Source organism: Aulonocara stuartgranti (genome assembly GCF_965226115.1).
Source record: "Aulonocara stuartgranti genome assembly, chromosome: 3".
Classification (NCBI taxonomy): Eukaryota; Metazoa; Chordata; class Actinopteri; order Cichliformes; family Cichlidae; genus Aulonocara; species Aulonocara stuartgranti.
The window spans coordinates 65552377-65580299 of record NC_138941.1 but is presented as its reverse complement, the minus strand read 5'-3'; the positions used below and the strand labels follow the sequence as shown (position 1 = coordinate 65580299).

The window sequence follows — 27923 nt, the reverse complement described above, 5'->3', positions numbered from 1 at the left end:
TTTTACGTAACTATTTTTAAATCCCGGTAGCACTGCAACCACATAAGCTAGCGCAATAATTTTTTTGCATATGAAACCGGAGGAGTTGTACTTACATCTTATGCCATCAGCTTGTCCTAGGTCACGGTTTCCTTCCACATAAAGCTTTGCAAAAACTGCATAAAAAGCGCTTGCAGGAACAAAAACATAATATTCCAGAAACACGCTTTGCCGATCCGATCAGCTGTTCATAACACTTCCTACGTTGGAATAGACGTCAGCGCGAACTTTTGCATGTCCGCCATTACCTGCCCGAAACCGGAAGTGCCGTCATTTTTGCGGAAATGTAGTCTTTTTTACCATCAGGGCCTCAGGGCCTATACTGGTCTTTTTTAAAAGTTATCTTTGACTTTATGACTTTCTGTGTCGTTTCTGGGATGCTTAGGACTCATATTACACTGCTGGAAATAGTTTATTTTGATGCATATGCTGCTTTTTTGCAAATTTGCAGTATAATATATATTTTTGTTTTTCCTGCAGTATATAAAAATTGGTGTATTTCAAAAATAAAACTATGAAGACACTCAAAATAAATTTCCTGTGGTAGGAAACTATTTTGTGCAACTTTTTTGTATTTACAGTTTTGAGGGATAAGCCTCTTAAATTTCTCTAACTAGAAATATATGTTAAAAAAGCAAAAACGATTTTCAATTTTTTTGTAGTTTATTGCACTTTTTTGCAATTTATGTAATTACTATGCACTTAATGAATACATATTATTAAAATCTGGGCTATAATTGTTGTATTGATGTATAGCAACTTGAAATGCTCCCAAAAATGGCACTACAGCATGTAAAAATATAATATAAGCTCTGGCGGACTTGGTTCTATGGTAGGTCTTAAAGGGTTAATTAGTAGTGGAAATAATTTCTGGTACGCATCACAGAAATGTAGCAGTGACAATAATATTGTATGTTGTAATCGTACTGGGCAATTAGTGATACAAAACAACTATTTTATCCTGTGAATAAAAAAGTATATGTTTTTGTCAATGTACCATGGTAATAACAGAAGCGAAACGCAACATTGTGTCAGGACAATTTACTATTTATGCACAATAAACAAAGGAGCATAGCGCAATAATTTCTGTTCAGCGCCAGACTTGGTTGTAACCTACATCACCAATTATGTTAAGAAAAATGACGCATTAACTACAACAGCAGACTGACCTTTGTGGAAATGCTTAGAGCAGACTAACCTGTGAGCTGGAGTGTTCTGGGATGTTATATTTTGTCTTTGAATGGCTGCAATCTAGTCGCCTCTTTGTTACTTCGGAAACATGGCTCGAACAATTTCTCTTCAACGACGTAATCCGATAACAGCCGATCTCTTTACCCGTCGGCTTTCCGTGGCTGTCATGCGACCGGCTATTGCAGTTAATAATACAACAGCTTCTTGCCATTTTTTGTGTTTCTTTTTATCGCTGTATAACTGATTTCAATTGAAAGCCTGCGTGCGCTAGTACCTCTTGCCACGAGTTCCCAGAATTCTTTGCGGTTTTACCCCTGAGTGACGTCACATTTTCAATCTCTATATATAAAAATATCTAAAAAAATTATTACAGGCTATTCTGAGATCACACTTTTACAGGTACCTTAGTCATAAAGTCATGTATCAATCTGCATTTTTAAAAGCACACAAAGCATCCATGAAATCTATCAGAAAAGTATCTTGCAATACATTCATTTAGTTATTTTTGAATAAACAGTTTTTCCATCTAACTTCACCACCATATTCCATTCTTTTTTCTCTCTGTTATCTTCCTCATTCAAATCTAATCCAGTTTTATTTATAGAGCACTTTAAAACAACATGGGTAACCAAAGTGCTTTCCAGTAAAAAACAGTGATATAAGTTATAAACCATACATTAAACAGACAACGAAATTAAATGACAGTTCATCCTGACCTTGTACTTTCTCCTCACGTTCCCTCTTTCCTCTCTCCCTCTTTGGACTGGCAATCATACACAAATAGATTGTATTCAATTAGATGAAAAAATGACATTAATATAAAAAAATACTATTAAGATCACTAACAAAAAAGTCCTGTCTCAGTGTACTTTCAACCAAAAGGGAAATAACCAAACCACATGTACACCTAATAAAAGATATAAACATTGAAACACTGATCCAACATTATTCTTGATTAACGAATCATTTGATTTTACACTTTTACCTGAATGTGGCTCCTTTTTTTGAAAAAACTTCCTTATATCCATTATGAACCTGGCTGTCTCTCTGTACACACACACACACACACACACACACACACAACAGGAGTTATAAGGTTAATGGGCATTCAGTCAGTTAGCTAGTTAGTATCCATTTCAAACAGGACAGTGGTAACAACAGTAGGATACAGACAATTATACGTTTTAGATTTTAAATAGTCTGTATAAATTTCAATGTTAGCAACAGGACGGTCAAATGTCGCTGATTTTACTACAGAGCAGGACGGATTGCAGGGTAGCAAACATCGTCGGAAAACACGTTTTCAACACTGCAGGTTACCTATAATGTTTTTCAGCTAAAAAGAAACATGGTCGGACTCTTACCTAACTATATAAAGAGTAACTGAAGGTTAAATGCAGCCAACATGTCCTGTTTTAAGCCAGGCACTCACACCGCAGCTCCGCTGCCTCTCAGCCACCATCGCTCTGGCAGAAAGGACGCTAGAGTCAGAGTAGGAGAGACGAGCTGGAACAAACCACTTTGGGAGGGGGGAGGTTATCTATATTTTTGTTGTTAAAGTGTTACGTCTCAGCCAAGTACTGTATGCTTTTATATTTTTAGTAGTGTGTCACACAAACAGCAAATATTGTCAACAAAGTAAGAAATCTTTGGGGGTGCTTTGATTCATTTCTGGGGGTGTTGAAGCACCCCCAAAAATGGGCTAAAATCATCCCTGGTTTCCACTCCACGGCCGTATTTCATACGGGTCCACATTTCCAATGCACGCCATTTTCTGCAAGTACCGCTGCTTCGCCTCTGAACGAAATCAGTCTCTATACAATCCATTCTCTTTTGAGCTGCTTTTAAGCATCTTGTAATCGTCGTGTGTATGTTTTGATTCGTAGACCCCGAAAATGACGTTGCGCTCCCACAATGCATTGCGGCGTGACGTCAACTCCAAAGCGCTAAGCGCTCATTTTGAAATTACACCCCGCGTGGTAGAGGGATAAGGCAGGGATGTAGCAGCTCACCACTTCTGTTCATCATGGTTGCTGAGCTGTTGTCTATTTTGATTAAAAACAGTCACATTGAGGGGTTAACTGTGATGGGTGAACAGATAATAATCAGTCAGCTCGCAGATGATACCACCCTGTTTCTAAAAAATGAAGACCAGATTCCTTTAGCCTTACAGGCGATCAGCCTACAGCTGAATATTAATAAATGCGAAATTCTAGCTCTGCATGAGTGTACCCTGAAAGCAATAGATAATATACAGATTAAAAAAGAGGTTAAGTATCTGGGCATTGTAATTTGCAAGGATAAGACATCAACTGAAAATAAGAATATCTGTACCAATATAGAAAAGTGTAAGTCTATTTTAAACAGGTGGCTGCAAAGGGACATAACTCTGTTTGGGAGAATTTTGCTAACCAAAATGGACAGTCTATCCAGACTAATCTATCCAGCCTTTTCTCTGCCCATATCTCCAAAACTAATTAAATCTATAAATAATCTTAATTTTAGGTTCATATGGAGGAACAAATGTCATTATATAAAGAAAAATGATATGATTAAGAATTATGCCATTGACTTTGATGTTATGAATGGTGTACTAAAATTGAAATGGTTAAGATCTTTCATTAGGAACAAAAATTCCTTTTGGAACATTATTCCCAGTGTGATTTTTGGCAAAATGGGTGGAATAGACTTTTTGTTACGTTGTGACTTTGATTGCAGTTCGTTACCTGTTAAACTCTCAGCTTTCCATCAGCAGGTCCTTCTCTACTGGAAATTAATCTACAAACATAACTTTACTCCTCACAATACCCCTATATGGAACAACAGGTATATCCGTTTGTGTAGGAAATCTGTGTACGTGGATGAATGGAGATCTAAAGGGATTTGGGCTGTAGCTCATTTTATGGATGATAATGGGGTCTTATTAAAGCATGAGACGTTTTGTGAGAAATTTGATGTAAGATGTACTGTTAAGAGATATAAATCCCTAGTGAAAGCCATTCCAGTCCCTTTGAGATCAATGATAAAAGAAGATATTGTGCACTCTAAAATTTCTCCTGGACTGAGGCAGCTCTGCATAGCTGGAGTTGAATTTGGTGACAGCAGGTTTACAAACAAAGTGATCAGGAATATTTTGATAAACGAAATTTTCCCTAATCCGGTTAAAAGAAATTATATCCTTAAAGAATTTGAGACCATGGAGGTTAAGGCGATAAGAAAAAAGTATATTTCACTTCCTCTTTCCCCTAAAGCAAAAGAGGTTCACTTTAAAATCATTAATGAGGTTTATCCAACCAATGAATTCTTAAGACGGAAATTTAATTTAGATGTGAACGCCTGCACATTTTGTGAAAATGATATTGAAAGTCTGGATCACTTGTTTTTCAACTGTGAATCAGTGCACTCCTTCTGGACTGACATGTGGAGCTGGCTACAGTCCAGGAGAATTCAGTTACCACATTTGACGGTGACAGTAATAAAATTTGGAATACTTGCTGAGAATGCAGATTTTGACCTGTTGATTAGGACGATTTTGTTAATGGGAAAATTTTTTATTCACAAATGCAGATACTTTAAAGCTAAACCATGTATAAACAGATGGCTGAATGACTTTAGACTCTGGGCTAAATCGCTGAAACTTGTGAATAACAAGAAAGCCCATAAACTTGTTGTTTTATTTAAAGAGTTTAACCTATGTTAAAAAAAAAAAAAACTCCCTATTTTATAATCACGACTGCCCTTTTTTTGCACGTTAGTTTTTGCCTTTGGTTCGAATCCTTCAATGACTGTTCTTTATTTTTGTGCTAACTCTTTTAACTTTGTGCTTATTGTTGTTGTTTTGGGGGTTTTTTTTGTTCGTTTTGTTTGTTTGTTTGTTTTGCTATAATGCTCAACCGAGGATGTAACATAATCGGATTAATACGGTGGCTGGGAAGTGCAAAGCGCAACAAATTAAAAAACGGCAACAAATTAAAAATCCGCAACAAATTAAAAAACGGCAACAAATTAAAAATCCACAACAAATTAAAAAACGGCAACAAATTAAAAATCCACAACAAATTAAAAATCCACAACAAATTAAAAAACGCAACAAATTAAAAAACCACAACAAATTAAAAATCCACAACAAATTAAAAATCTACAACAAATTAAAAATCCACAACAAATTAAAAAACCACAACAAATTAAAAATCCACAACAAATTAAAAAACCGCAACAAATTAAAAATCCACAACAAATTAAAAATCCACAACAAATTAAAAAAACGCAACAAATTAAAAAACCGCAACAAATTAAAAAACCACAACAAATTAAAAATCCACAACAAATTAAAAATCCACAACAAATTAAAAAACGCAACAAATTAAAAATCCACAACAAATTAAAAAACCACAACAAATTAAAAATCCACAACAAATTAAAAATCTACAACAAATTAAAAATCCACAACAAATTAAAAAACCACAACAAATTAAAAATCCACAACAAATTAAAAAACCGCAACAAATTAAAAATCCACAACAAATTAAAAATCCACAACAAATTAAAAAAACGCAACAAATTAAAAAATCCGCAACAAATTAAAAAACCGCAACAAATTAAAAATCCACAACAAATTAAAAAACCGCAACAAATTAAAAATCCTTGACGGAAAGGGATTGTCTAAAATACCGGAAGTCGAGAGTGATGTCACGAGAGGGGGCGTGGCCAGGATTTTTGGTTGAGGCGCCATGTTTCTGGGCCGAACAAAGCGCTAGCGAAAGAGGAGCGAAAGTACACGGATAACACCAGCTATGGTTCGTACTTGCTGTGCGGTCGGTTGTAAAGTTAGATCGCACGACCGGCAAGGGAATAAGGTTGAAAATGGTTTATCTTTTCATTCTTTCCCCACCTGGAAGCAACATGAGGCAGCTCATGTATCGGATGTTACCAAAAGAAGGCGTCTAGTCTGGATAGCAGCTGTGAGACCAGCTGATATCCAGTTCTCTTCCATCTCCAAATATCTGTTGGTGTGCTCCAGACATTTTCATTCCGGTAAGTTATAGGTATGTTCATATCACTCTTTATCGGTCTTTTAAGTCTGACATCACTAGCCGTGTCTTGGCTCAAACTCCCAAGAGCACCTGCAGGTCCATAAATCACACGATCACTGTGGCATCACTGAGTGTTGAAAAACTATCTAAAGTCTTTCATCTGTAATAAAATGATCAGCGTTCTGCTCTACCATGTGTAACAATTGAGTTTATCATCCAGGCATCCATGAAAACGAAATTAGCAGGAAGTTAGCTCGCTAGATTCCATCTAAATACAATATAGCATGTCCTAACTGAGGGATTTTGGAAACAAAGTCAAACGTACAGCTCTGCTATCACTTCCAACATAAATGAAGACAGAAAACTAAACAGCAGTGACGTTTGTAGGGTACTGAAGTTTGGCTAGCTGGTGTAAAACGATGTGCTACGTGACCGTTAGCGACACAGCTATGTTAGCATAATATAAACACTAACTTTTTCCACTTGATAAAAGTTATCGTGAGGATTCTCGGTGGTCAGGAACAACGGCGCTTCGTGTCCATCCCGTGTAGATGTTAGTGAAACTGTTGGGAAGACAACATGAACATTTTATTTATACTGTATAATCTGCAGATTCTGACAGAAATCTGCATATCCTTTGAAGCACCGCTCCTCTCTAAAATGGCAATAAGGATAATTATTAGGCCATATGTAAATAACAAAATAACTTAAAGCAAAGTCTGAAACAAGTCTTTATATTTAAGGGCCATCAGTCAAACAATACTGTTTGGTCTGGGTCTAAACAGAGCGTGTTGTGTGTGACATCTGCTTTTGCATATGTGGGCCACTTTGAGGGTTCACAAAGGAGCGCGTTTGCTGTCACATTTTATTTGTAGTGTGAACAAGCAGACAAAAAAATCGGAATTGAGCATTAAGATTTGCAGTGTGAACGTAGCCATAGTGAGTTCAGTGCATTGATGTGACATTGTCCTGAAGGATTTAGTTATTCTCAGTGGTTAAAGAAATTGCAATTATTTATTCATATTTATTAGAAATAATCCTAATTACATATCTTGCTTCCGTGTTTGTGTCCTTTGTCACAAAAATACATTTTTTACTATAATACATTGATTAATGACCTGCAGAATCTCCTTATCATATTACGTGTCCATAATTGTCACCTAAAGTCAAACTTTATGCTTTCTCCATAAAGTGATTACATACTTTAGTTTCATTTTCTGAAGTCAGGTTTCTGAAAGAGAACAGGCAGATTTGGAATATAACATGCAGCGTTCTATAGATGGATACATAAAAAAATGGAAAATTACATGTATGTGCTAACTTTCTAAACACTTTGTTACATTTATGATAAATGGATTTGAAAGTAGATAAAACACATTTATGTTGGCCTTAGCTCATTAGAGTCTTTGTCTTTAAATTAACTAGTAACTTGTATGTTTCAGGTACTGCACTCTCAAAGACTGAATGAACCAGCATTGCAGCCATGGGTCATTGTGAGCATCACAGGGAAGGTTGAAGCCGCCCACTGCACCTGTATGGCCGGAGTCGTGGAGACCTGCAGCCATGTCGCTGTTCTTCTTTTTAAAGTAGAAGCAACAATGCGGATCTGTGGCACAAGGGCTGTTACAGATGAACCTGCATACTGGGTTTTGCTGGGTAATATGACCAAGATACAGCCAGAGGTTGGCCATAAGATAGACTTCTCCTCTTCAGCTGCCCAAAAACGGCTCTGGATCAAAACATAAACAGACCATCCGTATTGACAGGTAAAAGGAGTCGTCCTCAAAAAAGAAAAATCCCACCTGCTACTGTGGAGGAGTTGTCACTGCTATTGGATACTTTGCTGGAGCACAGTAAAGCTGTGGGTTGTGGGAATGACCCATAATGTTTTATATAAGGGTCTAGATTTATGCCTGAAGTGCACTGCCATGTAAATAATTTGCATTTACTGAATATGTACTGACTGAGTACCACTGTTCAAAAGTTCAATAAAGAAACAAACTAATTTTTGCCTCTTTTTTATTATAGAACATCACATCAGTTACAATGTAGAATCCATGTCATTTATAGTTTATAAAAGACAAAATGTTTACACAAAATCATGACAGCATTTACACGATATCACCCACTACTAACACTACTTAATTTACTATCAATTACTTCAATTTATCTTCTGAAAAATTACCGCTATTTATACAGCACAAGACTTAAGAATATTTAACAGGAGCAAGTTTCATTTTCCCCTGGTTTTACTACCACACTGTTCATCAAAACGGCAGCAAACCTTCACCATCTTATCCAGAAGGGTCACCTCTTCACCCTCACATGGAAGAAGTAATCTGATTGGCATGGTGGTATGTTTGAAGCAGGTCCCTTGTGTAGCGCTGGAACCCAGTCACGATGTTTCATCCATTTCATTGGCTGGTCTGCTGCAATAATGCCAAATAATTAGCAAGTCTATAAATAGCACGTAGTTCTGCAAAATCACTCATTAGGATGTTTTTTTTTTTCTAATTTGCTATGACCTCAGAGTGCATTGAAAAGAAAACTAATAGGCTATCTGGTCTTTAAGTGATGGCGTGACAAATCCTGCTTCCAGGCCTGAAGTAGTCTGCGTTTAATATGGGTTTTGTGTTGTTAACATGTTTAATGTTTTGTATTGTCTTCTATTTAATCTCAAAAAACTCCTAAAAACAGTAAGTGACCACTGTTGGCCTCCCACTGCTTCTATCACCACTAATCATTTGAAAGCTCAGTTTTTAAAACCTTACGATGTAGCTACAGCCCAGCCCATGCAGCAGTATATGAATGACTAATCCTATTCATCCTTGTGGATGGATTATCTCAGTTGTTCTCCTGGCTGAAGTTTGGTCCGTTTACAGCATCCTGCCATGCGATTACATTTGTTCCTGACCACCGAGAATCCTCACGATAACTTTTATCAAGTGGAAAAAGTTAGTGTTTATATTATGCTAACATAGCTGTGTCGCTAACGGTCACGTAGCACATCGTTTTACACCAGCTAGCCAAACTTCAGTACCCTACAAACGTCACTGCTGTTTAGTTTTCTGTCTTCATTTATGTTGGAAGTGATAGCAGAGCTGTACGTTTGACTTTGTTTCCAAAATCCCTCAGTTAGGACATGCTATATTGTATTTAGATGGAATCTAGCGAGCTAACTTCCTGCTAATTTCGTTTTCATGGATGCCTGGATGATAAACTCAATTGTTACACATGGTAGAGCAGAACGCTGATCATTTTATTACAGATGAAAGACTTTAGATAGTTTTTCAACACTCAGTGATGCCACAGTGATCGTGTGATTTATGGACCTGCAGGTGCTCTTGGGAGTTTGAGCCAAGACACGGCTAGTGATGTCAGACTTAAAAGACCGATAAAGAGTGATATGAACATATCTATAACTTACCGGAATGAAAATGTCTGGAGCACACCAACAGATATTTGGAGATGGAAGAGAACTGGATATCAGCTGGTCTCACAGCTGCTATCCAGACTAGACGCCTTCTTTTGGTAACATCCGATACATGAGCTGCCTCATGTTGCTTCCAGGTGGGGAAAGAATGAAAAGATAAACCATTTTCAACCTTATTCCCTTGCCGGTCGTGCGATCTAACTTTACAACCGACCGCACAGCAAGTACGAACCATAGCTGGTGTTATCCGTGTACTTTCGCTAGCGCTTTGTTCGGCCCAGAAACATGGCGCCTCAACCAAAAATCCTGGCCACGCCCCCTCTCGTGACATCACTCTCGACTTCCGGTATTTCAGACAATCCCTTTCCGTCAAGGATTTTTAATTTGTTGCGGTTTTTTAATTTGTTGTGGATTTTTAATTTGTTGCGGTTTTTTAATTTGTTGCGGTTTTTTAATTTGTTGTGGTTTTTCAATTTGTTGCGGATTTTTAATTTGTTGTGGTTTTTTAATTTGTTGTGGATTTTTAATTTGTTGTGGATTTTTAATTTGTTGTGGATTTTTAATTTGTTGCGGTTTTTTAATTTGTTGTGGATTTTTAATTTGTTGCGGTTTTTTAATTTGTTGTGGATTTTTAATTTGTTGCGGTTTTTTAATTTGTTGTAGATTTTTAATTTGTTGCGTTTTTTTAATTTGTTGCGGTTTTTAAATTTGTTGCGGATTTTTAATTTGTTGTAGATTTTTAATTTGTTGCGCTTTGCACTTCCCAGCCACCGTAGATTAATGATGGTGCCTTGTATGTTAAACTGTTGTTTGTAAATAAAGTTTAATTAAAAAAAAAAAAAAATACACCCCGCGTGGTTACGTTGTGCAAGTGAGTCATGTGACCAAACCGAGTAACAAATCACGGCAGAGTCGGGAAAAAGGGGCGGAGAAATTGTGTGTGTGTGTGCAGGAGAGGTGTCGAGCAGAGAGAGAGTTACTTTTTCATGAAACTGGAGTAAAGTAGTAAACTTACAGGAATATATACCACTACCAACGTTGGGATCAATTTCTGCATCGATCTGCACACCCTTATTTCCTGGATCGTAGCTCAGATCAGCGTGAACCACGTGGGTCTCTGCTCCCTGATCTGTTTGTTAAGACTTCCAGCTTCATCACGGAGTTTCTCTCGGTTTGTGGGCTCATCTAAAGGTAAGCTTTTAGCTCTGTTGATAATAATAGATTGCTTGGTATACATTGGAGTTAGACAGACTGTAGAGTTTGTGATTGCTTGCAACATTACAATACGACGGGTTTTAGGGGGTAAGAATACATACAGAAAAACGGTCTTTGAATATGAACAAAAGGATTGGCTGCAGGGCAGGAGAACAACCAGCCCCCACCCCCAGGACAGAAAGCCACAGGTACAAGCGTGGGGGAGGGCAATCAGCCTTTAGAATAGGACTTAATAGGACCGTCTCCAGATGCATCCAGGGCTGGACTGGGACAAAAAATCGGCCCGTGTTCCAGATTAACTGGCGTTGGTCGAACAGATGTGTGGTAGACTTGCGCTTCAAGAGCTGCTACCGACAAACCAGCAAAAAAAACACCAAATGTGTCATCTGTGACAGTTGTGAGGTTAACTCAAACACACTCCGTCAGTCTTGATGCTGTTGAACAACAAAATGCTTAAAAATGTCGCGAGTTGGTGATATTGTCAAACAATTAACACCACGCCGGTGTTGTTCACAGGAAGGCGAGAGTAAACGATCGGGAGACTCTTGTCGTCGTTATCGTTCTCCTCGCACGTTTTATTTCTCCGATTTCAGCGTTTTTGCTTCACAACTAAAGCGAGCTACTTTGTTTGCACTAACATGGACTAGAATCAACCATGAATGAATGAAATAATGTCATGTATTTATTTTTGACCCACAGTTGTAAAAAAAATTCCAAATTATATACACAAAGTCATGGGAATTACCACCCCTGTTAAGAAAAACGTCTTGAACAAATATGACACATCAATATTTCATTAGTGTTGTCACATCACATCCTGTAAGCAGAGTCTGTCTGTGTCTTTTCCTCTGCAAATGATCATTTTAGAGTTGGTTGGTATATACAGTCTGTATAAGTGTGGTTGATGTGCCTTTCATAGTGTTTAACTTGAAGGCCCCGAGTACTTTCTCTCACAGTCAGCTGTTGACTGTTTTCAGTCGACTGTTTTCAGTGGATTTCAGCTTGCTGTGTTTGTGGATATATGACTGGCTTTAATTATCCATAAAATCAAGACATTCTCTGTAAGATTTACATACTATATATTTTACAGTGAAGGCTTTAAAACCATGTTAATGCTGAAAGTACATGGTGGTTGGTGATATTAAAGTCCTGTTTGTGGCACATTAGTATATGCGAGGGGGCAACTCCTCAAAATGGGTGGTGACCAAGGTGGCCATTTAGAAATCGGCCATCTTGGATACAACTTTTGTTTTTTCAATAAGAAGAGGGCCATGTGACACGTCACACTTATTGGTAATGTCACAAAAAAAAAAACAATGGTGTGCTTGGTTTCAACGTAACTTGATACACCAACCATTCCTATTTTATTACGGTGTATCCATATAAATGGCCCACCCTGTACAAACATCACTAATGTCACATAACTTTGCCGACATCTCTCCAACAGTCATGTTTTAATGTTCTTTGTTTTTTAACATTTGCAATCAAATAAGCGGCATAGCATTCAGTACTTTTAAATAGAGCAGGGCTATATGATTAAAAAATATTTATCACAATATAATTAGAAAATTTGCGATAATGATATAACTGACAATATAATTGACGCTAGACAAAATACTTTACAACTCCACAATTTTATTAGTGCAAAAAAACCAAAAACAACTGTCAATGTATTTTCACTATTTTCACTGTCAATTTTCAGAAAAATCAAAGGATTGATTTTAGTGTTGTGCTGTATTTTCCAAAAAACACAGTAATAACGGTGGCCCGCTAGCACGTTCTACCAAAAATAGTGCTTTGTTGTGTATCTAATGGACGAAAGCTAAACCAGTTCCACGCCGTTGAAGTTGCAACATTTTTACAAACCAATTCTGGTTCATCCGTTTCATTCAACGATCCGCTTTCGCCCTTCTCATTCTCTGTCACCGCTGTGCTTTTTCCAGCCATGTGCGTATGAAAACAAAGGCAATGCGCATGCGTGTTTTACCCTTATTTTATCGGGGTATTTAATTTTCTTATCGTTGCCCAACATTATACCGGTATTACCGTGAGCGGTATGATATAGCCCAGCCCTACTTTTAAAAGTTTACTATTCGGCTGCCACACATCAACCATCCGCTGTTTGGTTGTTTTTTTTTTGGGGGGGGGGGGGTCGAAAAAATTATCCACGCCAACCACTGCGCTATAAAATTTGTTGCGCTATGACAATTGTTGAATCTCACCCATCCTTCAAACGCAGGGAAATAAAGGATGGATCAGAGAAAAATTACAACCACATGTCACCTCCCTTAAAGTAGGATTTCTGGAGATCTTCCAGTCTACGATGGGTCCACTGTGAAGGTGCAATAACATGGGGCCCACTTATGATAACATTCTATGTGAATGCATACAACTGGTGAACACTAAAGTGAGGAAATAATATTACTATTACTAATGTGATATTATTAATACATAGGAAAAGAAATCTGCCACCACATCATGAAAATAGCATAGCACACGGTAAATACACACAGAAATGAACAATTACAAGATTAAGTCTGCATAGCCCACAAGTTCATGCGACCCTAGGATGTCGCTGTGATCTTCCTGTTCCTGAAAAAACATACATCTAGGGATGGGTATTGATAAGATTTTTTCGATTCTGTTTAACGATTCGATTCTTTATCGATTCTCTTATCGATTCTTTTTTTTTTTTTTTTTTTTAAAGGAGACCACTAAGGTCGATTAGCTTAGAACTTTGTTTTATATCTTCTCTTTGAACAAGATAGAAATTTAGGAGTAACATGGCCTTACAAACCCAACAGTGAGATGTTAAGAGATCCACAGCCTCTTCAATGGGGTGTCACAGGGTCCCCAGGAAAAAAATTTGTAAATGTAAAATAATAAAATAAATATTCTTCTGTAGCAATAACAAAGTATAACATAAATTATTCTGTAGCAATTACACAAGAATATTTAGTAATGTCCCTGCCTACAATTAAACATATTCACTACCGAAAATCGAGGGCATCTGCTGTGGCAAATGGGTGCAAGCCTTTGACCACAAACTTAGTCACTGCTCAGTGACATTCGTCTATCCTGGCCTGAAAGGAGACGCTACCGGTAGACTGCAGCGGGAACTGCCAGCATCTGAGCCAGCCAGACTCTGTCGGTCTCTCTCATCATGGTCACCTAAATGCACAGTAATGGCAGGTTTTGTAATAACGCAGATCGCGCTAACATAATTTGCGCTGTTAGTTGATTATTTACCTGCCGCATTAACGGGAGAGGACGTGCAAACGTTATCGCTGCTGCTGGGTTGAGATTCACGAGTCCGGAGCGGGATTAAAAACACCATTCATTTAAGGTTATCGTGTGTTTTGTGAGCAAATGCTTTTGCATATTCGTAGTGTTTTAATCCCTTAAATGAAATATAAATTTGGCAAGTATTGCAAGTTGCCCTGTTGTCATCCATTCTCGTAAAGTATAACCAAACTTTTGAGCGTTTGAGCCGTGTTTCCTGCCAGGTAACTGACGCTCCGCAACGTGGTGACGTCATTGGAATCGATAAAGGAATCGTTTGCAAAAATGGCAAACAATCCCAAGTAACAAGGTGTATGTCATGGTAAAACCTCCCCCACACACCAGGAACAAGAAACTAAGAATCTACTAGTCTCACTCATTTAATCCCTCTGCTGCATTCTGTTCACCCCTGCTATAATTCAATCATCTTTCCCAATATAATATTAGTCCACTAGTTCATATATTAGAATAGAATAGAATTAGAATAGAATTCAACTGTATTGTCATTGCACATGCACAGGTACAGGGCAACGATATTGCTTCTCATCCCACTAAGTGAACCATAAAATCAGAAACACAGGCTTAAAATACTATCTGGTCTTCTTGAGCTTCATTGCATGCGTGTATGTGTTAGTAGGATTAATACATTTTGTGCTCCTTAAAGGTTAAAATATCAATACTACACTCTCAATATCAGGAGAGGAAATCAGTATGTCCTTCATGTTTCAGAAACATGTAAAGTCAGGTTCAGCTAAATCCTAAGCGTTTGCAAGTTCACCAAGTGAATGTAAAGGTGTTGTTAACACCGTCAACAGGTACCCCCGTGTGATGTGTGCCACTTCTAATGTGATTTTTGACACCCCCATGTGGAGGACAACAAGAGCCACGCACATCGAAATAAAGAATTCTGTGCTTGAATAATGAATTGTAGAATATATTCTCCATTTGTAAAATTTTTCAATTCCTCATTAACAAAGGGATTTTTGAAATGGTTTTTTTTTTAACTCCTAGGATGATATATGTGTGTGTGTGTGTGTGTGTATATATATATATATATATATATATATATATATATATATCCCGGGAATAACATCGGAGATCTCTGTCCAGAAGAGCGCAGTCCTGGGAACAGCTAAGATACTGCGCAGGACCCTCAAGCTCCCAGGCCTCTGGTAGAGGACCTGAGCTTGAAGGATAAACCGCCCGCAGGGGCGTGCTGGGTGTTATTTATTTATTTATTTTTAATATATATACACACACACACAATCTTACATTACCCAGGATATAAATACTTTTAGCCAACTTTTTTTAACATGTTCAATATGAGGTTTCCATGTTAACTTGTCATCCACTATTCCAGAAAATGGAAACCTGTCATTCTTTCAATTAATACTCCCTCTATAGATAATATTATCTCTTCCTCCTTTACATGGTTTCTGAATATCATAAACTGTCTTTTTTCCAAATTCAGCGTTAGCTTATTTACATCAAATCATTTTTAATTTTTTTTTTTAAATTCAATAACCATAATTTTAGCCATTTCTTTCAAGTTTTCTCCGGAACAAAAAAAATTGTTTCGTCTGCAAACAACAAAGTTGAACATTTTTGACGCATCACAAACGTTGTTTATATATAAATTTAAAAAGTGGTCCTAAAATAGAACCTTGAGGGACCCCACACTCTATTTTCATTCTATCACATGAATTGCCTAAACACTGCACATACTGAAACCTATTATCTAAATAACTGCTTAACCTGTTCAATAGTATTCCTCTCACACCACAAGTACTTAATTTGGGCTACGTTCACACTGCAGGCGAAAGCGCATCAAATCCGACTTTTTTGACCCTATGCAACCCATATCCAATCATGGTATGACAGTGTGAACGGCTCAAATCTGATCTGGGTCACTTTCATATGTGGTACTGAATCCGATACATATCTGATGTTTTAGAAAGCGACTGCTGTTTGAATGGTCATGTCGCATTAAATCCATCTTTTACGTCACTGACAGAAGACGGACGCCAATTATCAGCGCCGGAGAAGTGCCTGAGAAGACATCGCGAACGCTTCCTGTCCATCCCATGTAGATGTTAGTGAAACTGTTGGAAGGACAACGTGAACATTTTATTTATACTGTATAATCTGCAGATTCTGACAGAAATCTGCAACTATCCCTGCAAATTTCTAAAACGGCAATAAGGATAATTATTAGGCCATATGTAAATAACAAAATAACTTACGGCAAAGTTGGGGAAATGTAAAGTCCAAAATAAGTCTTTATATTAAGGGCCATCAGTCAAACAAACGGTTTGGTCTGGGTCTGAACCGCGTTGTGTGATGTCTTCTTTTGCGCATGTGGGCCGCTTTGAGGGTTCACACAGGAGCGTGTTTGCTGTCACATTTCATCTGTAGTGTGAACAAGCAGACAAAAAAATTGGAATTGAGTATTAAGACCTGCAGTGTGAACGTAGCCTTAGAAATCAAGATGGAGTGTTGCAGAGTGTCAAAAGCTTTTTTTAAATCAATGAATACCCCTATAGTATATATTATTACCGTATTTTCACGACCATAAGACACACTGTACTAAAAGGCGCAGTCTCAGTTATGTGTGCCATTACTGTATTTAACACACACATAAGGCGCACTGGATTATAGGGCGCATACAAGTACCGTATGCGTATTTAAAAATAAAGCGGGAGCAAACCTGAGTTCGGTACCTTACTCACATTTCTATTACTGGTAATCGTCATCATCAACAACACACAAGTATACAAGTGTGCATATTTAAAAATAAAGCAGGAGCAAAACTGAGTTTGGTACTCACATTTTTATCATCAATCAAACTCGCCCGGCGCTGCCTTCCACTCTTGGTGAAACTGTGGTCTCCATCGGTCATCCATCGCTCCCAAGCCGCTCGCAGCCTTACTTTGAACGGGTGGTTCACACCGATGTCCAGCGGTTGGAGTTCCTTTGTCAGGCCTCCCGGAATGACAGCAAGCTCACAGTTAATTTGTTTCACTAGTTTTTTCACATCGGCTGTGAGATGGGCACGCATAGAGTCACAGATTAAGAGCGATGGTGATGCGTGGAAAAAACCACCTGGTCTCCTTACATACAGTGGGGCAAAAAAGTATTTAGTCAGCCACCGATTGTGCAAGTTCCCCCACTTAAAATGATGACAGAGGTCAGTAATTTGCACCAGAGGTACACTTCAACTGTGAGAGACAGCATGTGAAAAAAAATCCATGAATTCACATGGTAGGATTTGTAAAGAATTTATTCGTAAATTAGGGTGGAAAATAAGTATTTGGTCACCTCAAACAAGGAATATCTCTGGCTCCCACAGACCTGTAACGTCTTCTGTAAGAAGCTTTTCTGTCCCCCACTCTTTACCTGTATGAATGGCACCTGTTTGAACTCATCATCTGTATAAAAGACACCTGTCCACAGCCTCAAACAGTCAGACTCCAAACGCCGCCATGGCCAAGACCAAAGAGCTTTCGAAGGACACCAGGAAAAGTATTGTAGACCTGCACCAGACTGGGAAGAGTGAATCTACAATAGGCAAGCAGCTTGGTATGAAAAAATCAACTGTGGGAGCAATCATCAGAAAATGGAAGACATACAAGACCACTGATAATCTCCCTCGATCTGGGGCTCCACGCAAGATCTCATCCCGTGGGGTCAAAATGATCATGAGAACGGTGAGCAAAGATCCCAGAACCACACGGGGGGACCTGGTGAATGACCTGCAGAGAGCTGGGACCAAAGTAACAAAGGTCACCATCAGTAACACACTACAACGGCAGGGAATCAAATCCCACAGTGCCAGACGTGTTCCGTTGCTGAAAGCCAGTGCATGTCCAGGCCCGTCTGAAGTTTGCCAGAGAGCACATGGATGATACAGCAGAGGATTGGGAGAATGTCATGTTGTCAGATGAAACCAAAGTAGAACTTTTTGGTATAAACTCAACTCGTTGTGTTTGGAGGAAGAAGAATACTGAGTTGCATCCCAAGAACACCATACCTACTGTGAAGCATGGGGGTGGAAACATCATGCTATGGGGCTGTTTTTCTGCCAAGGGGACAGGACGACTGATCCGTGTTAAGGACAGAATGAATGGGGCCATGTATCGTGAGATTTTGAGCCAAAACCTCCTTCCGTCAGTGAGAACTTTGAAGATGAAACGAGGCTGGGTCTTCCAACATGACAATGATCCAAAACACACCGCCCGGGCAACAAAGGAGTGGCTCCATAAGAAGCATTTGAAAGTCCTGGAGTGGCCTAGCCAGTCTCCAGACCTCAACCCCATAGAAAATCCTTGGCGGGAGTTGAAAGTCCGTGTTGCTCGGCGACAGCCCCAAAACATCACTGCTCTCGAGAAGATCTGCATGGAGGAATGGGCCAAAATACCAGCTACTGTGTGTGCAAACCTGGTAAAGACCTATAGTAAACGTTTGACCTCTGTTATTGCCAACAAAGGTTATGTTACAAATAGAGCTGGGCGATAGAACGATAACGATATGTATCGCGATATAACTTTTACTCGATAGAGAAATTAAGCTATCGCGATAGACCTCGCCGCTCTTGTCCTCTTAAAAAAAAAAAAAAAAAAAAAAGGTCAGCCGAACCAATCACAGCCGCAGCGTCACGTCGCGTGACTTGTTACGTACAGCACAAGTGCCAAGCCGCACGTGTGTTTGTTTGGGAAGCAGCCAGCGGGTAATGGAGCCAGCACGTAATGGAGCCAGCACGTAATGGAGGAAATGAGTGTGCCGACTAGAAAAATCAACCGAGCGTGACCGAAGAGAAAACAGATGATGGTTCCAATGCCGGAGAGATTGTCGAACGGAAGATCGGGAACGGAAGTTCCGTAGTTTGAAGGTATTTCGGCTATTTCAAGTCTGACAAAAAACAGAGTAGCGTGCACTGTAAATTGTGCCGAAAGCAAGTCTGGAAATACAATAAACTGGTGCATGCATCACACTGTGCGCCACGTTATTGTTTCGGTGAAATGAATTTCTACAATACTGTTACTGTTAATTCTACTCTCTGCAGTGTTTAAATGCTTACATATACACACAGTTACTGTCCGTCCACACATACGACTCGGTTCTGCTTCTATGCCCCAGCTTTGTTTACTTTTTCCCACCGAGGCTTCTAGACTTCTGATTGGCCAACATTTCTGCACGGTTAGGAATCTAGCTCCACCTGCTGCTTTGGCATGTTCATAGCAGCGTTTTCCTTCATTTCTGCCTTTACGTGTGAACGGGATTCTTTTTTAAAACGAAAACGGAAAATCTCCGTTTTCAAAAATACCCATGTACGTGTGGACGTAGCCTCAGTCTCTGACTGGAAGCGCTAATTCGTCATTCGGCTTTTGTCAGACTAAAGTAACTGTTAAAACTGTTTGAAAAGCTAAGCTATACAACAAGGAGAGATTGAGAATTTCCTTTTAGTTCTCAGTTTATTTGATATTGACAAAAGTTAGTCAGTTTTGTCTGTTCTTCTGTAAAACAAACTAAGATTTATTTTTAGAATTAATATTTTGTTTCTAAGTGGAATTGACAATTTAGTCTGTTTCGTTTGTTCTATTTTGAAACTTAAACGCTTTAGCGGCTGCCTTTTGTGTAGTTTGCAATATTTGCCTTTATTTATCTGAAAAAGTCTCATGTTCCTTAAGTACATCTACCCTGTTGAACTTATTATGGGAAATAAATATTTAAATAAAAACAAGCTGCTGATTATTTCACATTTTACTTGTGAGCAACGGCACATTTAAATCTTACAAATATAGTTATTTGGCTTATATCGTGATAGATATCGTTATCGCCTGAAATGAAAAAAACATATCGTGATATGAAAAAATCTCATATCGCCCAGCTCTAGTTACAAAGTATTGAGTTGTATTTTTGTTATTGACCAAATACTTATTTTCCACCCTGATTTACGAATAAATTCTTTACAAATCCTACCATGTGGATTCATGGATTTTTTTTTTTTCACATTCTGTCTCTCACAGTTGAAGTGTACCTCTGGTGCAAATTACTGACCTCTGTCATCATTTTAGGTGGGGGAACTTGCACAATCGGTGGCTGACTAAATACTTTTTTGCCCCACTGTACACCTCCCTCAGCCACTCTTTCATCATTTCCTCATCCATCCAGCCCTTTTCATTTGCCTTAATGATGATTCCTGCTGGAAACTTCTCTTTAGGCAAAGTCTTTCGCTTAAAAATCACCATAGGTTCTGTCCATTAGCATGGCAGCCAAGCACAACAGTAAAAGAAGACTTTTCATACCCCGTTGTGCGTATCGCTACCGTGCTGGTCCCCTTCTTCTCCACAGTGTGACTCACCGGGATGTCGAAAGTGAGCGGGACCTCGTCCATGTTTGTGATGTGGCTGGGCTGGATGTTTTTGTCGCAGATGTGTTTGCTGCAGTAGGAGCGGAAGATGGCCAGCTTTTCCTTATAATCCGCTGGAAGTTGCTGCGCTACCGTAGTCCTGGTCCAGATGGAAAAATGGCACAGTTTCATAAAACGAAAGCACCAAGACGGACTTCCTTGGAAATGTTCAATGTTCATCTCTTCAGCTAGTGAAACTGCTTTTAGCCGAATGGTGACCGTCGAAACGCTTCTCCCGCTCGTTCTTTGCTCGATGATCCACCGCTCGAGTCTTTCCTCCAACTCGGGACACCTCGCCTTATGTCCGCGGAAACTCAGCTGCGTTTTCAAAGGAGCTTGCAAAGAAAAGCGTCTGGACTTCTTTAAGTTGCTTGAAGATGTTTCACCTCTCATCCGAGAAGCTTCTTCAGTTCTAAGGTCAAATGGTGGAGAGTCCCAGATATAAACCTAGTGGGAGTAACCCCCCACAGAGGGACAAAAGGACCCCCTGATGATCCTCTAATCGCCTGAGCCAAGGTGTGAAACTGGGTGTGGGTCCCAATCAGCCAGAGTTTCGGGTGTGTTCATTGTGAAACCTGGCCCACCTTATCATGCGAATTCCTGAGGTCAGATGGCCCAGGATGGGAGTGGGCGTTAAGGCGTCTGGGAAGGGATCTCAAAACTGGATTATAGATGGCAGAGAGTTGGTGTCGTAAACCCCCGCCTCTGTTCAAAGATGGTCGCTCACAGTGGACATAGATGGCTTCTTTCACTCCTCTTTCAAACCATCTGTCCTCTCTGTCCAAAATGTGAACATTGGCATCCTCGAAAGAGTGTCCTTTATCCTTAAGATGCAGATGGACTGCTGAGTCTTGTCCTGTGGAGGTGGCTCTTCTGTGTTGTGCCATGCGCTTGTGAAGTGGCTGTTTGGTCTCTCCAATGTAGAGGTCTGGGCATTCCTCGCTGCACTGTACAGCATACACCACATTGTTGAGTTTGTGTTTTGGCGTTTTGTCTTTCGGGTGAACCAGTTTCTGTCTGAGCGTGTTGCTGGGTCTGAAATACACTGGGATGTCATGCTTGGAGAAAACTCTCCTGAGTTTCTCTGATACACCGGCTACATAGGGGATGACAATGTTGTTGCGTCTGTCCTTCTTATCCTCCCTCACTGGTGTCTGGTATTCTTTTCTGTGCCTCTTTGCTGACTTTAAGAACGCCCATTTAGGATAGCCGCAGGTTTTGAGTGCTTCCTTTACATGTGTGTGTTCCTTCTTTTTTTCCTTCAGGCTTAGAGGGAACATTTTGAGATCCCTTCCCAGACGCCTTAACGCCCACTCACATCCTGGGCCATCTGACCTCAGGAATTCGCATGATAAGGTGGGCCAGGTTTCACAATGAGCTCACCCGAAACTCTGGCTGTTTGGGACCCACGCCCAGTTTCACACCTTGGCTCAGGCGATTAGAGGATCATCAGGGGGTCCTTTTGTCCCTCAGTTTTGTCCCTAGGTTTATATCTGGGACTCTCCACCATTTGACCTTAGAACTGAAGAAGCTTCTCGGATGAGAGGTGAAACGTCTTCAAGCAACTTAAAGAAGTCCAGACGCTTTTCTTTGCAAGCTCCTTTCACTACGATGACCTGGATGAACGAGAACCTTCACAGACATCAGCTGCGTTTTCTTGACCTGCCGGAGCTGGTTTTCTAGCTTCCTCCATTTGCGAACCATTGATTCGTTAATCTTAAATTCTCTCGCCGCTGCTCGATTTCCATGTTCCTCCGCGTAGCTGATGGCCTTCAGTTCAAACTGTGCTTCGTAAGCGTGTCTCTTTGCCATTTTCAGGGTTGTTAAAACAATGATGTCCTGCATAACGCACATACCTGTTCTTTTATACAGGTATGTGCGATAAAGTCAACGCACACACTTCACCCTTTAGCGTTCTCATGGTGTTCTCTACTACGTCCTCATTACAACACATAGGGCGCACTGCGCTATAGGGCGTGCCGTACTTTTTGAAGAAAATCGAAGACTTTTAAGTGCGCCTTATGGTCGTGAAAATACGGCGGTATTATATTTTCTGATGAAATGTTTTCAATAGCATTCATTAATGCTATTGCTCTTGATCTGTTCCGTTCAAATCCGTACCAGGGCTCGCAAAATCGCTAGCCCGACGTCCCGGGGCAAGCGATTTTTCCAGTCGGGCTACCAAAATCTATCGCTGCCCTGCCCATCGGGCTATCGTAGGAAGGAAAAATATATGTCAATGCTTTTGCATCCCTTTGGAAATGTAGCTGGGTAATTATGTCATTGGCATCGGTGAGCCACTGTCAATATGTGACATATTGAAATTGCGTTTGAATTTGCGCTTGTTTTTTGCTTTCACTTTGCAATCGCGCAAACTGTGTATAGAGAGCGACAGCACTGATTGGTGAGTGATGATAATTTGCGCACCAATTCCTCTGACATCGTCTTATCAATCGTTAGCTTACTATGCAAACATGACAAGTGAAATCTCCCGCAGCAAGCTCAAACCATGTGAGAGGTTGATCGCGCAGAGAATCGCTGAGCGTTATGTGAGTGCGTGTGTAAAAGCAGCAGGATATATATTTTAGTTCTGCTGAGCCAAATAAGACAGGTCAGGGTGAAGAAGTGACAGCCAAAGAAAAGCTTACCACAAAACAGAAAAGTTATGACAAATCAGACTATAAGGCAAAAAGAAAGTGCAGCTTTATGGTTTCATGGACAAAAGAATTTCTGTGGCTGCGATATGACAAGCTATATAACCAGGGGTGCACATAAGTGGTCCGCAGGTGCGCATTCGCTGTCAAAATGAAACCAGATAAGAAGTTGCAACGCGTGTTTGCTTACATAATATTTTCAGGAGGAGGACAGACATTTGTTTAGAACTTTTAAAGATTTCGAAGAAGCTCCTTTAAGCAATTACTGTGGTGTTCCTCCATCGCAGAAGAAGTGTCAGAAGGAGTCCGAACCACAAAAGAAGCATTCTCAAGCAAGTATTCTCGGAAAAGTGGTTGCAGGAGGTGAGCTGGCTTCAAACAAATGATGAACGCACAGAGATGTGTTGCAGAATGTGCCGTGAAAATCCCACACTAGCGGACAAAAACAGTGCCTTTTATATGGACGCAAACGCGCGTTGCAACTTCTTATCTGGTGCGCGTCTTTTATTTTGACAGCGTATGCGCACATGCGGACCACTTGTGTGCACCTGTGTAAATAACATAATGTTCTGCCGGATGTGTTATTGGTTTTCCCTTGATTTCTGAGTCGACAAGCGCCTTTGTTGCTGGGCCAGTCATTTTAAGAAAGGACCCCATTAGAACCCATGAGAAATGCATTATTGCTCACTCTGCAATATCTTTCCCAGAACAAACACCAATTGCAAATAACATACTAAAAATAAACCTGAAAAATCTGTTTAGAACAGCGTACTATGTTGCAAAGAGTGAACTACCACTGGCACGATTTAGCAGTCTTTGCAAACTTCAAAAAAGCAAATGGCCTCGATCTTGGTTCCACTTGCCTCTTACCTGTGACTTCAGTGGAAATTTCAAATTCAGGATCTGACACAGACTGATTCATGTTCTACACAGTTCTTACAAGTTCATAGAAATTTCTGTTCAATTAGAACCAAGTATTTGAGTTGTAATTTTTATACAATGTTGTAATTTGTTTTTCCAAAATTTTATGATTAATATTTTGTTTCTGTTACAATATTATACTTTAATGTATAATATTGTAAAGGAAACAAAACAGGAAACCAAACATCAATCAAAAAATTATTCTCTTTTTTATTTGGGCTACTTAAATTTGTTTTGGGCTACCAAAAACCCTTCCCTGCCCGAAGGGTTACCAGGGATTTTGAGATTTTGCGAGCCCTGCACTGAGGAGTGTAGTAATGTTTATTTGCTCTGCTTTTTTTTGTAAGGGGTAAAATATGTCTATATACTTTTTGTGTCCCAGCTGAGTAACAGGAGGAGAAGAGTCTGGTGGAGCAGCAGAAGGACAATTTCAGCCATTTGGACTCAGCTCAGCCACTGCAGAGGAAACAATGACTTCAACACAAAAGGTGAGAAAAACATCACAGTTACACTGTTATTGAAACTGTGTGTGCAACTGGTTGGTTTTTAAAACACAATTAACAGCAGCTTTGTCTTTTGCATCCTGGGCTCCTCCATATATACAGACTCTACATTCACAACCAAAAACCACAGAAGTTAGAAGAAAATGCAAAGATCATATTTTATCAGCACATATTGAAACAACAATATCATCACTTGAACTCAAAATATTTTATGAAGTAAAAGATTTTCTCCACTTATATATTTCTTCAATAATGTAATTTTCATTACACCTCTCATTGTGTCACATCATTGTAATGTGATACTATCACCAGAAGGTGGTGCTAACACACCAACAATGTGTTTGTTGACATGTTTGTTTCCACTGACGGAGGGAGTTTCAGTTCGTTCCACGACTGCATTTCACTCACTGCCTGTTTGTATCTCTGTCACTGCAGGACCAACATGGAGCAAGAAGTCAGCGCTCTCAGGAGGCTGACAAACGTCAAAGAAAGGGAGAGAAATCCTACAGCTGTGATGAGTGTGGGAAGGATTTTACCCGGAGTGACAGCCTAAAAACACACCAACTCATCCACAGTGGAGTTAAACCTTACAGCTGTGAGTTGTGTGGAAAGTCTTTTACCCTGGCTCGAATCTTAAAAAAACACCAACTCGTCCACAGTGGAGTTAAACCTTACGGCTGTGACTTGTGTGGAAAGTCTTTTATCGAGGCTGGAGCCTTAAAAAAACACCAAGTCATGCACAGTGGAGTTAAACCTTACAGCTGTGACTTGTGTGGGAAGGATTTTGCCCGGGCTAGAGGCTTAAAAATACACCAAGTCATCCACAGTGGAGTTAAAGCGTACAGCTGTGACTTGTGTGGGAAGGATTTTGCCCGGGCTGAAAGCTTAAAATCACACAAACTCATCCACAGTGGAGTTAAAGCGTACAACTGTCACTTGTGTGGAAAGTCTTTTACCCACGCTCAATCCTTTAAAACACACCAACACGTCCACAGTGGAGTTAAACCTTACAGCTGCAAATTGTGTGGAAAGTCTTTTACCCATTATCAAAGCTTAAAATCACACCGTATCGTGCACAGTGGAGTTAAAGCACACAGCTGTGAGTTTTGTGGTAAGGCTTTTGCTCAAAAAAACAACTTACAGAGGCATCTAATTACCCATTCTGGAATTAAGGCGTATAGCTGCAACTTTTGTGGAAAAAGTTTCAGCGACAAACACTACCGAAATGGTCACCTACGGATTCACACTGGAAATGATGTTTCCCGCTGTGATCAGTGTGGGAAACTGTTTATAACAGACGCACAGTTACAACTACACATGTTTAGCCACACTGAGGAGAGACCTTATAAATGTGACCTGTGTGAGAAGACTTTTAAATCTCCATATCACGTGAGAAACCACCGACGGATCCACACTTGAAAATAACTCTACAAGTGCAGTTACTGTGAGGAAGTATTGATTTTTTTATCTTGTAATTGTAACCCGAGTGTTTGGAACAAGTCTGATCAGTAAACTTAAGGAGTTATACTGAATGAACTGTTTGGAAAAATGAAGAGTCATTTTTGTTCAGTAAACTCAGTCTTATAATGTAAACAGTAAAATGTAATTGGACGTTGGCAGAGATGCTCTTTGTTTCAGGCAACATTGAGGATAAAAATAAATAAAGCAGAGCAACACAGATGGATCCAGTTCTCAACCCTGTCGTCACTGTGGTGGTGGGAAAGAGTTTCTTTTTAACCTTTGAGGAAAAACCTCCAATCATCAACGGGACCTAAAACCACTGGAGACAAAATGAACTACTGCAAAGAATGTGGGAGAGGCTTCCACACACAAGTACATTAAAAATACAAAAACTCTTCCACAGTGGGGTCAAAAAGCACATCTGTGACCAGTGTGGGTCATCCTTCACCACTGGACATGACCTCAATGAAAAACCATAAGCGAATCCACACAGGAGAGACACCATACAAGTGCAGACACTGTGACAAAAGCTTCTCACAATCAGGTCATCGTAACAAACATGAACGTACACACATGGAAGTGAACTTAAGCTGTGACCAGTGTGATAAGAGTTTCAGGAATCTCAGTTCATACTCCGAACACAAACGATCCCACACTGTAAATAAACTGTTTCACTGTTACCAATGTGCAAAAACCTTCACTTCATTATCTGCTCTGTGCAAACATCAGCCTGATCATGCAGGACTGAAATCACTGGATCACAATGAATCTGAAGAGAGAGAAAGATCCTCTTCTGGTTTCAGGCTCAGACTTAAAAACCTTGAGATTAGGCTCCACAGAGTTCAGATGGAATCTCCTGTAAAGAGTGTCAGCTGATGTCACACTTGGATCTGATGAGGTAGCTCTTTCTGGACCTGCAGTGAATAATCCTGAATGTTACATTTAGGAAGCTGCATGTATAGATATGCATATCAAGTTTGTTTTTTCCTTTGAGGGATTTTAATTCTCTAAAATGTTATCCCTGTTACATTTTAACCTTTGTTCCCTTAGGACACAGTAGTGTTTAGTAGTTGTACTTGTTACTGTTGTTACGAGTTCAAAAATTGGGGATGGAGACAAGAGGAAAAACCACAATAACAACACTGGTCCGGCCGGGTTGAGTCAAACGATGATTTTAATGATCACACGCGTGGGAGATGGACACTGTATGCAGACAGCCTCAGATCTCAAAATGGTGGAGCATTAATCAAACTCTTATAGCCTCTGGTTCTCCCACCTTATCATAAAAGCCTAAACATTCACATGCTTTCTCTCACACGGCGCCTAAGCTATGACCTTGGCTCCCCGTTTATCTGCTCCTGCTGAGATGGGGCAGAAAACTCCAGTATGTTCTGTTCTCTTCTAATCAGACAAATAAGGCGATGACTTTCTGCAAACAGTATTTCTTATAACATCATAAAACAATATCATTCATCCACAATAAATCAGCAGTCTAATGTAATGCAAATCAGTTTAACTAATGCAATAGTTATCAGCTTCTTCTACTTCAGGAGAATACTGCAAACTAAAACTACATAATAATTCACAACCTTTAATTAGGGGTATAACATGGCATAAAATAATATTATAATTTTACACTCCCCCTGATGAGCTCTTTATTCTAAAGAGCTCACCAACACCCTGTAATCCAGTGTGGCCGGGTTCATTTCTTCTCACTCCTGAGGACCTTTGTCCCCCTGTTGGGCGAACCATATGTGAGATGACCTCTGTGTTTGCGCAGGT

General features: G+C 39.7%; 3 long non-coding RNA genes across 5 annotated transcripts; 2 read left to right on the top strand and 1 right to left on the bottom strand.

Annotated features, from left to right (window-relative positions):
- Window positions 1-5377: 5377 nt before the first annotated feature.
- LOC309696555 lies at window positions 5378-8268 on the top strand. The gene is made up of 2 exons (XR_014273536.1): window positions 5378-6264; window positions 7706-8268. It is a non-coding gene; the product is annotated as an uncharacterized lncRNA (long non-coding RNA).
- On the bottom strand, window positions 6286-10435 carry LOC309696428. Of its 2 annotated transcripts, XR_014273487.1 has the most exons (3): window positions 9691-10427; window positions 7795-8692; window positions 6286-6826 (listed from the first exon to the last, which is right to left on the bottom strand). It is a non-coding gene; the product is annotated as an uncharacterized lncRNA (long non-coding RNA). The 2 variants fall into 2 exon arrangements; XR_014273486.1 differs by lacking the exon at window positions 6286-6826 and having other exon boundaries at window positions 8266-8692; window positions 9691-10435.
- A 171-nt stretch (window positions 10436-10606) lies between these two features.
- LOC309696411 lies at window positions 10607-26992 on the top strand. 2 transcript variants are annotated; one of them, XR_014273477.1, is made up of 4 exons: window positions 10607-10887; window positions 24560-24665; window positions 25116-25275; window positions 26319-26992. It is a non-coding gene; the product is annotated as an uncharacterized lncRNA (long non-coding RNA). The 2 variants fall into 2 exon arrangements; XR_014273478.1 differs by having other exon boundaries at window positions 25116-26992.
- The last annotated feature ends 931 nt before the right edge of the window (window positions 26993-27923 follow it).